The sequence below is a fragment of the Pinus tabuliformis genome, chromosome 4_1 (assembly GCF_031772625.1).
Source record: "Pinus tabuliformis cultivar Carrire ecotype Pingquan chromosome 4_1, CPIR1, whole genome shotgun sequence".
Lineage (NCBI taxonomy): Eukaryota > Viridiplantae > Streptophyta > Pinopsida > Pinales > Pinaceae > Pinus > Pinus tabuliformis.
The window spans coordinates 605246045-605258836 of NC_142303.1; the positions used below are offsets into that span (position 1 = coordinate 605246045).

General features: G+C 36.6%; 1 pseudogene; it reads left to right on the top strand.

The window, feature by feature from the left end:
- LOC149177459 (enolase 1 pseudogene) overlaps positions 1 to 12792 on the top strand; it is a 164342-nt pseudogene that overhangs the window by 42671 nt on the left and 108879 nt on the right.

Below are 12792 nucleotides of genomic sequence, written 5' to 3' on the forward strand. Positions count from 1 at the left end.
TGACAGTACATATTCCTTTCATGGGATAGGTGGCATTATCTCCAAGTATGATCTCCAAATTAGTCTTCTTTTCAATCAAATTTGAGAGGGCCTCCTTGTACCCAGTGAAGTGCCTTGAGGCACCACTATCAATCAACCAATGATCCAAAGTGTCCGGAGGAGAGGTAGTAGTGAAGGCGAAAATAAGATAAAATTATTTTTGTTTTCTACAACATTAGTTTCCTCATACCTGGAATTTCTCGTCCTTTTGGGAGGTCGACCATTACCATATCGAGTAGCGAGAACATTCCTCTTTCCTTTGTTGATGAAATTGTTGTTCCTTTGATTTCCATTTCCTTTGAAATTTTTGTGATTGTTGTTGTTGTTGTCGTCATCTCGTGGAGTATCCTTCTTGTGAGGACACTCTCTAGCATAGTGGCCAAACTTGTTGCAATTGTAGCACCTTCCTTTTCTTCCTTCTTTGAATCCCTACTTGAATCCTTGACCTTGTCTCTTTGGACCAACATTGTTCTTCCTTTTTGCATGAGCGGAAAAAGCAATAGGTTCATTTCCATTTGAAGGTTTTTCTCTCTCCATCATCCTTGTCTCTTCTTGTGTGCATCTAGCCAATAATTCATCGAAACTAGGAATCCTAACATTGTTAAGAATAATGGTGTTAAACACATCCCATGCTCTTGTGAGACCTCTAAGAGCAATGAGATTGAGCTCCCTGTCAGCAACAAATTCTCCAATAGATAGAAGATCATTCTTGATTTTGGTAATCCTCTTGAAGTAGGATTGGATAGACTCTCCTCTATCCATCTTGATGTCCTTGAACTTGTTCTTGAGAAAGATGATTTGATTTGCATTGTTTACTTTGAACATCCCAACCAGTTTATCATACATCTCCTTAGATGTTTCCAAATCAGAAATATAGGCAACCAAATGCTTTTGAATGGAATCAATGATAATTCTTTTATTTTTGACCTCACACTTCTTGTATTTCATCTTTGCAGCAGCAAGTGCATTTGAAGGAGGCTCCGCCACTCTTCCCTTTTCATAGTCCATAACATCATTCTCTTCCAAAGTCAAATAAAAGTCATCTTCCATGCATGATAGTCAGATTTTTCCTTGAGCTTATCCTCTGATTTGAAGTATGATGTAGTCATCATTGAAGCTAGACCAATATTCTTATTCAACAACTCTTTTCTCAGTGATTTCTTTTCTCTCTCTTGCTTGGGCTTTGTCTTCACCTAGGCTCTGAAACCATGTTAATTTTAGTTAACAATGGTATTTTCTATGCTTAGCACAATTAATTCAATGTTCCTTAAGCATCCCAATAGCAATTTTCAATTTAGATTTCCAGTAGCAATCACATTAACCATACATTAATAGTAAAAGTAAATAAAACATCAAACAATATGCAGAAGACAAGCCAAGACAAGAGTTAGATTCGGTGAATGTCAGGGAAAATCCTTTAATAAATTCTTCTTATTATTCAACAGAGAGAGAGAGAGAGAGTACAAAAGTCAAATTGACTTTCCGAATTTAAATTCAAAACAATCCTGTCAATTTTTGCAGTCAATTGCAGTCAAACTTTAGCCGTAACTAGAAAGTCAACATTGGTCAAATCAGCAATAAATCATCCTCAAAACAACTTAGTCTTCCCTAGTCAAAGTCGCTTGATCAACAGATCAAATTCAACCCAAAACAGATTGGTTAAACTCGATCAAAGGAGAGATAAAAATTGTTGTAATTTTCTGTGGTCAAATTGCAGTCAACCAGGCTAAAGTCAGCATTGGTCAAACTGCTCAGATTCCCTCAATTTATGTGCCCATAAATGCAGCCTAAAGAGACAAAAAATATCCTCCAAAAATCGTAGTCAAGGCTGGTCAACAAACCCTTGGTCAACGCTGATCAAACTTGGTATGTTACCTATAATTTTTGATTCTGCAACTTAGCTCAGAAAACTCATCCTTCTTGCTACACGTGAGAGAAAGAGAGAAGGTCGTACGAACCAACGAGAGAAGGATAGAGAATACTATGTGATTGATGACCATCACCATATGCGACATTAGTGACGGGCCTTAAAGGTCTGTCACAGGCATGACCCTCACCAATGACCTTCTTTCTTGTAGTGTTGTAATCCAAGACACCTTCGTTTTACCAAATTCCTAGTCACTGATAGCTCAATGGAATATGCCTCGCAAGGTTGAAGTTCATGTTTTTACAGAAGCTCCAAGTGGGGATGAAATACCTATTGGGCTTAGGAATATCCCACTATTACTATGCGTGATAGTGCAACATCTGACTCTCAATGGTCCAAAATCTAAGTATGATGAGAATGAATATTGCTCATTTTTTTTCTACTTCAGTAATGTGGGTAGAGAATAGCATAGGAATTACCTCTCGTTTGGAAAAATCTAAGAAGCACCATATTTCAAGATTCATTTTGAAATGTTGATCCAATGGTATTTCCCACAACAAAAAATTCGATAGTTGAGACTATCCAACAAAGGTGCTAACAAACTTTTAGATTGTGCAAACGAAAATACAAGAGAAACATGAAATTCAAAACATTACACTATAGTGGACAAGGTTAAGGCATCAAATCCACTACCAAGTGGACTAGCCCTTACGTCACTCTAAAATTTGTAGACATTATAAAAACCCCAATGGATCCTCTTTAGAGTGCTTTCATTGGTATAGTTTGTTGGTCTTCACTTTCATATTTCTCAATGCAATTATTAGTTAACTCTCAATTCAGTTGTTGGTCTTGTGATCTGTAAATTGTTGCGAATATTCCACTATACAATTCATCACAACAGATTTGATAAAATTATATTTAAAAATTCAAAATCTACACTATTAGGATTTTATTTCTCTTTATATTTATGGATCTGTAGAATATTGTTGACTGCATATGCATGCAAATTAAAATTATGTAGAAAATATAGAAAAGTAAAATAAAAACTCAAAAATCACGATTTGACACAAGATATGACCTGGGAAACTCTTCCGAGAGAAAACCCAGTTGGAAGGTGAGGCTATTACGCTCTCTTTCTTTGAATAAAAAATGGTTTCAAGTACAAATAAGTATGGCCTATGTCCCATGGGATACTTCAATGCACTATTGTGTCCTTCATTTTTTGGAAATTTTTTGAAGAATATAACTGAAAAGAAGTTGTGGAGAAGAATTGGCTAGACTTGCTGGAAGCGACCACCGGAAATTGGGAAGCAATAGAGAATTGAAAATTCAGTTACATTGGGATTAATGAAGCCATGAAAGAAGGAAGCACAAGCCAAGTTTTCAAAATATCAAAGCTGATAAGGAAAAAATCACCAAAACTCATCAAAGTGCACTCAATTGAGATTAGGATGAAGGAAGTAGCATGTTAGACCAGATCAAGTGAGTGTGATCTACAAAAAGAGGCAAAGATGAAAAAATTGGTTTGTTGTTAGATTTTAGTTATTAGCTATAGTTTGAGTTATAGTTAGAAGAAGAGTCAAAGTTTCGTTAGTTCTCAGCTATGTACAACTCATTAGAGTCTGAGTCTTTCTTCCTCTGAAGTTTTTTTTATGTTGTTGTAATACAATGTATTTGATAGTATTAACTTCTCATAGTATGTGAAAGATTCTAGTGTAATTATATGGCCAATGAATAAGGAGCTATTGTGGTAATGAATTGGGAATTAATGGTTGATGATTGTGTGTCCCTTTCAAAATTTCAATTGTCTTTGCATGGTTATTCTATTTCATTTAGCTATGAATGTTTAAAGTTCATGGTAGCTCTGTTGTGATGATTAATGGAATATTCATATTACATGTATAATGCACAACTTCTTCACCACCATTCTAAATCCATATCTCTTGTTGTTCTGGCACACCTAGGGTGAGATGCTCCTTTTTCCACAAAGAGGAGTGAAATACCGACAACAAGCTAGACTACGACAATACTTTTTGTTGGCAACCTAAGGTTGAACCCTGGATTTGTGATAATTAAATTTTACGCCAACAACTGGTTACATTGTTGGGACCCATGAAAATTTCAAAAGGGTTATAGATCATGGTGTCGAGGATTATTAGGGGAGATATTCAGGATTGGTGGCATGATAATATTGGTCACTTTATTTTGCAACAAGTTCAATTACGAGAAAAGAATTTAGATTGGTTTAAGGAAGAGATTTTGTCTGCAAAGCCTACTTGCGATCAATATGAAATATTCTAGTGCAAGTTACCTGAAGAACTGCATAATTGGTTGAGGAGGCTACAAGTTAAAGTTGGAGAAGAGAATCACCTTAGGCTTCATAGAGATTGGACTACAGTCGATTTGGCTGAGATGCACCAATTAGATATTGAACTAACAAGAGCTATTGATTTTTGGGTTCATGCAACCCTAGAAGGGCACATTATTGAGTTTATGGTTGAGAAGAATAAATATTTTTCTAAGGTTAAATTAGTATTTAAATATGCGTTGCAGGGTATATTGTTGAATGAAATTCCTTTGTGGATCAAAATTTTGTTGTTCGAAGAAAACCTGTTGTTGTTAAAAGAAAATAGAATGGTCACTTAAAATCCTCGGTGCCAGGTGTCAGATCTAGGGGAGGAATGTTGTGCAGTTGCCAAAGATGAGGGGTTGTTGCGATGGATCAAGAGGAGTTGTGGAAAGATCCATAATTTAAAGTGATACATAGGGCATGAATACTTGATGAGTGGAGGGAGAGAAAGTTGTAGGAAACTAGGGTTAGAATAAGAGAATTACAGAGGATAGGAGAGGAAGTGATGAGTCTAGTGTCGTGGAAAGAAGGAATGGATAGTTCAGGGTTGCAAGGGAAAGGAGAAAGTGAAGGATCTCCTTCTAGTTGAACAGGAGGCACCAACGAAAGTGTTGTGGGAAGTTTGAATGGAATAGATGGACCCCACCTGAAGTAAAGAGGATTTCATATGCCCAAACCAATTAAACAGATGATTACGATGAGTGATAAGCATACTCCAATAGATGATGACATGCATTTTGTAATGAGGAGATTATTATTTAAGGATGAATTAATCCCTATAAGTAATAGTCTGCAATCTAGTGGCGAAACTAATCCTCTCTCTAACCTTCCCTTGATATTGTATCAAGATATTGGTAACTTCTTTTCTAAATTGTGTAAGACTTTAAAATTTTAGCAAGTGCACTTTAGGTATGCAATAGGTGGTTCTAGTGGAGAAAATAATTTTGACAATATTTTTTAGTCAAGTTTGAGTAATTATTCTCAGCTAAATTCCCAAGGATTTGTAATAGTTCAGCCAAGGAAAACAACTAGGGTTGTAAATATCGCAATATCACTTGTTATCCGGAGTTTTCAAGACATTGCGGTGAAGATGTTGAGCAACATTGGTACTTATGTGAAGCAGTTTGGAGGGAAAGACAGACTCATGATGCCACTAAGTTCATTGAGTTTCAGAAAAATTTACGAGATCATGCTCTGTGATGTATCATTAAATGGTCTGGTTTGAATCCAAACCCCACCATGTAGAAAGTTAAACAATATTATCTTCAAGAATTTAAAATCTCTCAGTCAGGTCAAAAAGATTTAGAAAAGATGTCGGATATTAGGCAATGAGAATGAGAATTTTCTTGGCAATGCATGCAATGATTTAAAGATGTCATTATTAAATTATCTTATCCAATCAATCGTCATCATCAAAGAGATTTCTTTATTAAATCTTTGTTACCAATGACCAGGATTTTGTTGTCGCAACAGAAGATTGACACTTTGCAAGATGCTTTAGAGAAGGCAATGCAAATTGAGGAAATGGCCATAGGACTATCGACTAGGTAGTACTTCTACTGACCTTACTATTATGGGACTCCAAAATCAAATTGCTACTTTGACGGAGAGATTGAACGATATTATGTTTGCTCGCATGTTTGCGCGAGCAATGAGGCCTCATGTCGCAGATTGCTCTAAGGGTTGGGCATATCTCTTCAGCCATACCATTCCAAGGGCACAATCAGTGCCATGCATTTCCTAATCACCAAGGTATGTCTATGAATGAGTATTGTGAAATTTGCAGATATTATTGTCATTCACCACAATTGTACCCTATTTTACAGAAGTATTCAAGTGTGCCAAAAAAATTGTTATGTCAATTTTGTGGATATCCTATGCACCATATGGATTGATGTATATATTTAGATGCTCTAGCCAATCGTCTTGATCATACAAAATTTAGAGTTAAACAAACTCCTCATCATTGAGGAGGAGTTGCTCCAAGGGGAGGAAGAACTGGAGGAAGAGGTCTAATTAGATGTTATAACTGTGATCAAGAAGGTCATGTTGTGAGAGACTGTCTGATGCTAAGGAGGATTTGGTGCTCGCATTTTCACGTAAATACACATGTTACCAGGGATTTTCCATAACTCATTTCTCGGTGGGAGGAGCACAATTGAGTAAAAGGGAAAATTTGACAATGAAGAACCATGACAACCAGAGCCATTTTTTTTCAACCTAACATAAATATTATTACCCAAGGAGGAAAAAGGATTGGAGATGATATTGGAACTTCTGAGAAACATGACGTTATAAGACCAATTACCTTGAAGACATTCTCAAAGAATTTAGAGGAACAAGAAAAGAACAAGAAGGTAATTTCGAGAGGATGTAAAAATCGCAGGATACCAGATTAAAGATTCTATGCTAGACCTGGGGTCATATGTGAATATTTTGCCAAGGAAAACTTCAGAGGTGTTGGGAAGAACAAAGCTAGTTTTTCCTCTAATATAGCTATGAATGGAAAATTAGTATTTCATCTTGCCTATTGGTAGACTAGAGGATGTTGAAGTTGATATTGCAGGTGTCAAAACATATGCAACATTTGAGCTTATAAACATTATAGGTGATAAATATTCGTATCCAACCTTGTTGGGAATTAATTGGGTGTTTGAGAACTATGAAATTCATGATTTAAAAAGGAAAACAATGACTTTTGAAGTAGATGGAGTTCGGGTCATCCAGCCTTTAGACCCATAGGAAGGCCTGATAATTACGAAGCTTGTGGACGATGTGGAGCAACCTAACTTATTGGACCAACTATATGAACTTACTGTCAAGAAGAGGGAAGACTACACCAATCCAATATTTCTTGGTTCTGTTAGTTGGAGAAGCATTCAAAATACTGAGGTTGGCTTAGATGTTGCGATGGAAGACTGACAACAAGGAGATCATGAGCTTAATTATTCGTATTACATAATTGTTCGATGTGTTTAATGGATTGGTACGAAGGTAAGAGAATATCCTACTTTTAATGGTACTAAATATGTTGTAAATTTTTTTAAACAAGTTGATTTTAAAATTTAAGAAGGTCAAAAGATCCCTTTAATGAATGTTTCTTTGTAAGTGACCCCTGTGAGATGGTGGGGAGACCATCGCGACCACCTCCATGATTGAGAGACTATTATGTTTGCCATGATGTGTAGATTTTTTTCTCTAGATATTCACTTTAGTAGAATTCTTATATATGATTGGTACACCAATCCACAAAAGCACATACAAACTTACAATTCTATTTGGTCAGAAATTGGCTTACCAATTACAATGTGGACACACCAGTTCATCCATACATTAGGAAATTTTCTGCGAAACTAGTATTTGAGGGAGGAAATGAATAGGTAGACAATAGATTGGAATATGTTGACAACTTAATTTTGTAGATATTTTTCATTTTCAGATACACATGTGAGGATAGTTGAATCTTTACAAGATATTAAAAGGGTGTTGTTCCATTTTGGGAAAGTTGTTGAGGAATGTAGCAAGTATGCAAATTTTGTGCATCAATATGACTCTGTTTTTCATGAGGCTGTAGCTTGTGGAAAATTTGATTAAAAAACCTGTTGATGACTTACAAGCGTTAAGGAATCTATCTTTTAAAGAACCTGAGGTGGAGAGAACGATAAAGGATGATCTTGTAAATAATGCCCGTCATTTGAAACCACTCAAGCTATAGAAATTGAACATTGGGACTGATGAGAAACCAAAAATTGCCTCTATTGGTGATTAGTGGGATGAACATACCACTAAGGAGATATTTAACTTGTTAAAGGAGTATGAATATTTGTTCCTTGCATCAGTCTCAGAACTTAACGGGATTAAAGGAGACTTGGGCGAGATGAAGATAATCTTGAAACCTGATACAAGGGCCAATTAAGCATTGACCATACCAATTAAATCCTTGTGTCAAAGAAAAGTTGAAGAAATAGATTGATAATATGTTGGATGTAGGACTCATATTTATGGTTGATGAAGTAGAGTGGATTAATGCCATTGTGATCCATGATAATAAAGATTCACAATAGATCCGAGTATGTGTGTACTATAGGGGTCTTAATAAATATTGTGTCGATGATCCATTTCCTACTTCATTTAGTGATGAGGTCTTGGATAATGTTGCAGGTAATGAAGATTATTCTTTCATCGATGGGTTCTCTGGCTATCGCCAAGTTTGTATTGAAGAATATGATAAGAATAAAACCACCTTCACAATGGAATGGGGTTCCTATGCTTATAATTTTATGCCCTCTAGCTAGAAGGATGCTCCTGGTGTGTTTTCATGGATTGTGATTGTTGCATTTCGTGATTTTATTCATAAGTTTCTTGAAGTATATATGGATGATTAGACAATTTGTAATTTGTTGAAGAATCATTATATTTTCCTCAGAGTCATGTTTGATCATTGTATGAATTTACAAATTTCTCTAAATTTAAAGAAGGGAATTTTTACTATCCCTTTTGGAATATTTTTTGGACATATAGTTTGTAAGGAAGGAGTATCTGTAGAACCTGCAAAGGTTGAAGTAGTATTAAATATGCCACCACCAACTAGTGTTAAGCAATTAAGATCCAATTTGGGTCATACAAGATAGTATCGCAGGTTCATCTGCAATTATGTTAGGCCCCTATACTACCAGTGTAATCCCTTATTGTTATTAGTACAACCCACTTATTATATTGATGTACCCATGTAGTGCCCATATTGTTAGTGTTGTGCCCCATAGAAGCCCACTATTGTTATTATTGTGCCCTTACATTATTATTGTTATGTCGGCTCTGATTATGTTATGACCCCTTAGACTCCTATATATAGAAAGGAGGTCTTTTAATTTGTAGCATCCAAGAATTGTTCATTTATGTAATGTAAAGGAGGTTTCCCCCACGAAGAGGCTGAATTCTAAGGTGTTGATCTATCTTTTCTATCTTTTCTTGAGTTGGTTTCATAACATTTGGTATCAGAGCTTTGGATTCTAGGGTTTCGCTGCTCCAAACAGGTCATCGTGGAATTTTCGCTATAACTTTTTTCTGCAATGTTTTAGAAGTTGCAAAAAAAAACCCATTTGAGAAGAAATCGTGTTGAACCTTGGGTCAAAATTTCAGAGCTGTTCGTGCTATATTTGTGGAGATATGATATGAGGAAGTTGGTCTTTTTGTAGACTCCTGAATTACATTCCAAATAGGTGACCTAGGGAAAAGCGTCATAACTTTTTCTCTAGGGATCGGATTGAAATTTCATAAGAATATACAGAAAGATGATGGATTGTAGTTTCTTGTATGCATTTTTAGATCCAAAGGTCGAAATAGTGACTCGTGGCATGTTGTACAAGTTCACTCTACTGAACTAGTCTATAATCAAGTCACTGTGGGAGATTTCGCATAACTCTTCCTTGGAGAATCCAATTTGGGTAAGACTTGTGGCATTGGAAAGAAGACACAGAGGGCTACTGCAGGTCACAAATTTAGATCTAGATGATTGGAAAGTACATAGATACATCAAAGGCAATCTCGAGCTCGTACAAAGTGAAAAAAGGTGTGTAGATTTTCTTAAATTTTTGCTTAAGCTTGGTTTGAAAATTTATTTTGAAGGAATTCAAAGGGCAGTAGAGCATTATTATCGATAATTGATGCCCCGAGGAAAGAAAATGCAAACACCCAGTAAGGAACTTGAAAGCTCTAGCATGACTCATAAAGAAGAGGAAGAAATGCAACATGATATATCAAAATTACAAGACCAAGTGCAACAGCTGTCCCTTGCACAAAAAGGAACAAAATCTAAGATGGATGGTTTAAAGAAAGGCGTAGAAGCTAAGATGGATTGTTTAAAGAAAGGTGTATAAGCTAAGATGAATGACGTGGAAGCTAAGATGGATGATTTGAAGATAGATTTGAAGACAGACATGGAAGAATTGAAGATAAATATGAATGAGTTGCTACAAGAAAGGGTCACTAATGGTGAAAGGGTAGTAAAGTAAACTCATGATGAGAACAAAAGAAATGTTAATCATGATTCCATAGACTCTAATGTTGGATCAAAGACCCACCATGTTCCAAAATCGATATGAGGAAGTTTGATGGCAAGGATCCCGCAACATGGATATTATAGATGGAGCAATTTTTCGATCTCAATAATGTGCAAAACACACAAAAGGTACGTATTGCAACTTTATATTTGGAACCAAATCAGTTTGTATGGTATCAATGGCTTTGCTCTTGTAAACAATTTATCGCTTGGGCAATTTTTACGGAAGAATTGATAGCACATTATGAGGATACAAAAAGAAACACTTTTTTTAGCCAATTGATAAGTCTCAAACAAAAGGGTTCAATAATGGAGCACATTGAGGAGTTCCAAAAATTGAACATAAGGGTAAAAGATATTCCAGAGGAGCATAGGATTGATGTGTTCATAGGTTCTTTAAAGGATAATATCCAACATGATGTTCGCCTTTGGGAACCTGATTCATTAGAGAAGGCATTCAAATTAGCAAGAAAAATGGAAAGCAAAATTATGGCAACTAGGAAGCATACCACTCACAACTATAAAGACGGAAGTGTTGCTGTTGTTAGACTCCGTCTCCTCAAATCTTCTGTAAATACGCTGCCATGCTACCAGTGTACTTCTCAGAGATCTCCTTCCACAACCAGGACAATTTCTGAGCGATAACAACAACATTAATATTTGTATTTTTCCGGAGGTATGTTCCTCACCAAGCAGATAGGCTGGAGAAAACAAATGTAATTGGAAGACAGAGCAAGGGTGCATCAGAATTGGAGACCTGGATAGTAAATTTAAATATTTCCTTAAGGAATATTCAGAAAGTACCACAGTGGGAACTGTTGTTAGTCTTCTGATACGAACTGCTCAAAAAGTTCCAAGGCTTGCAGAGGCTCAATCCCGCCAAACTCATCCCTCTCTTTTAAACATTTCTTGGTTATTCTAACCAGGATAGTGCCAGTGTTGAAATCTATGACGAGAGCCAATGTAAAGTGAAGGAGAAGAGAGGCATTATCAATTTTTGACAGCCGTGGAAATCCCACTGTCGAGGTCGATATTTATCTTTCTGATGGTTATCTTTCCAGAGCTGTTGTTCCAAGTGGTGCTTCCACTGGTGTGTATGAAGCACTGGAGCTTTGTGGTGGAGGGAAGAACTACATGGGAAAGGGTGTTTCAAAGGCTGTTGAAAATGTAAATAAAATTATCGGACCAGCTCTTATTGGCAAGGATCCAGTAGATCAGACTGGAATCGATAACTTCATGGTACAGGAGCTTGATGGAACTCAAAATCAATGGGGCTGGTGCAAACAAAAGCTTGGAGCAAATGCTATATTAGCTGTATCTCTTGTTGTTTGTAAAGCAGGGGCTTATGTTAAGAAGATACCTCTTTATCAGCATATTGCAAACATTGCTGGTAACAAAACTTTGGTGATGCCAGTACCTGCTTTCAATGTCATTAACGGAGGTTCACATGCAGGAAATAAACTGGCAATGCAGGAGTTTATGATTCTACCCGTTGGAGCTTCTTCATTTAGAGAGGCCATGCAGATGGGTTCATTTACCACCATCTGAAGACTGTAATTAAGAAAAAGTATGGTCAAGATGCAACAAATGTTGGAGACGAAGGAGGCTTTGCTCCAAATATTCAGGAGAATAAAGAAGGCCTCGAGTTATTGAAGATTGCCATTGAGAAAGCAGGCTATACTGGCAAGGTTGTTATTGGCATGGATGTAGTTGCTTCCAAGTTTTACACTGTGTTAGCACTTGAAATTTCACCTCAGGCTGAGAAAGGCAAACCTCAAGGCTACATCAAACCATTCAGCCTCGTAGCTAGCCCTACGGGGTAGGAGAAGGCTCTCTCCGGTCAATCTCGGTAAATCTTCAATGGGATGAGATGAACAACAAGGTAACACTGATATTAGGCTAGTAAACTAATTAAAAAGGTTGATTTGGGGTTTCTTGGGTTTTTGGTGGCAATTTGAGGGAATGGCAATTTTGGTTGCGGGGATTGGACACAGTTTCTGCAGGGGATTCCTTGGGGCAAGGTAGGAAACAGTATTGATTCCTTAAAGTGAGATGGATGATCAGGAATGAAAGATGAGGAGCTAAAGAGAGCAAACAATGACTTTGAATTCCCTTTAGACAATAGAAAACATTGAAATTAAACAAATTTAAAAGCAGAGCATGGCTAGCATGAATTCATACTTTAACACTTCATTTGTTTAATGGGCAGCAGTAAAGAAAGGAAATGAATCACATAACAAAGCTTACAAGAACATTGAGAAACACACCATCAACACATGAGTCCACAAGAATCCCAAAGATGACTGCAAAACCCTGGTATTCCTTAGCCAAAAATTGCAGAGATACAAGTGAATAATACAATGATAGCTTCTCCCTCAAGAGTCCCACCCTGAAAATGAGCAAGAAAGTACATAATATAGATGATATAACCTCTTTCCCTGCCTCCATGGGTCGAGCTCACTATCCTAGGAGCTGTTT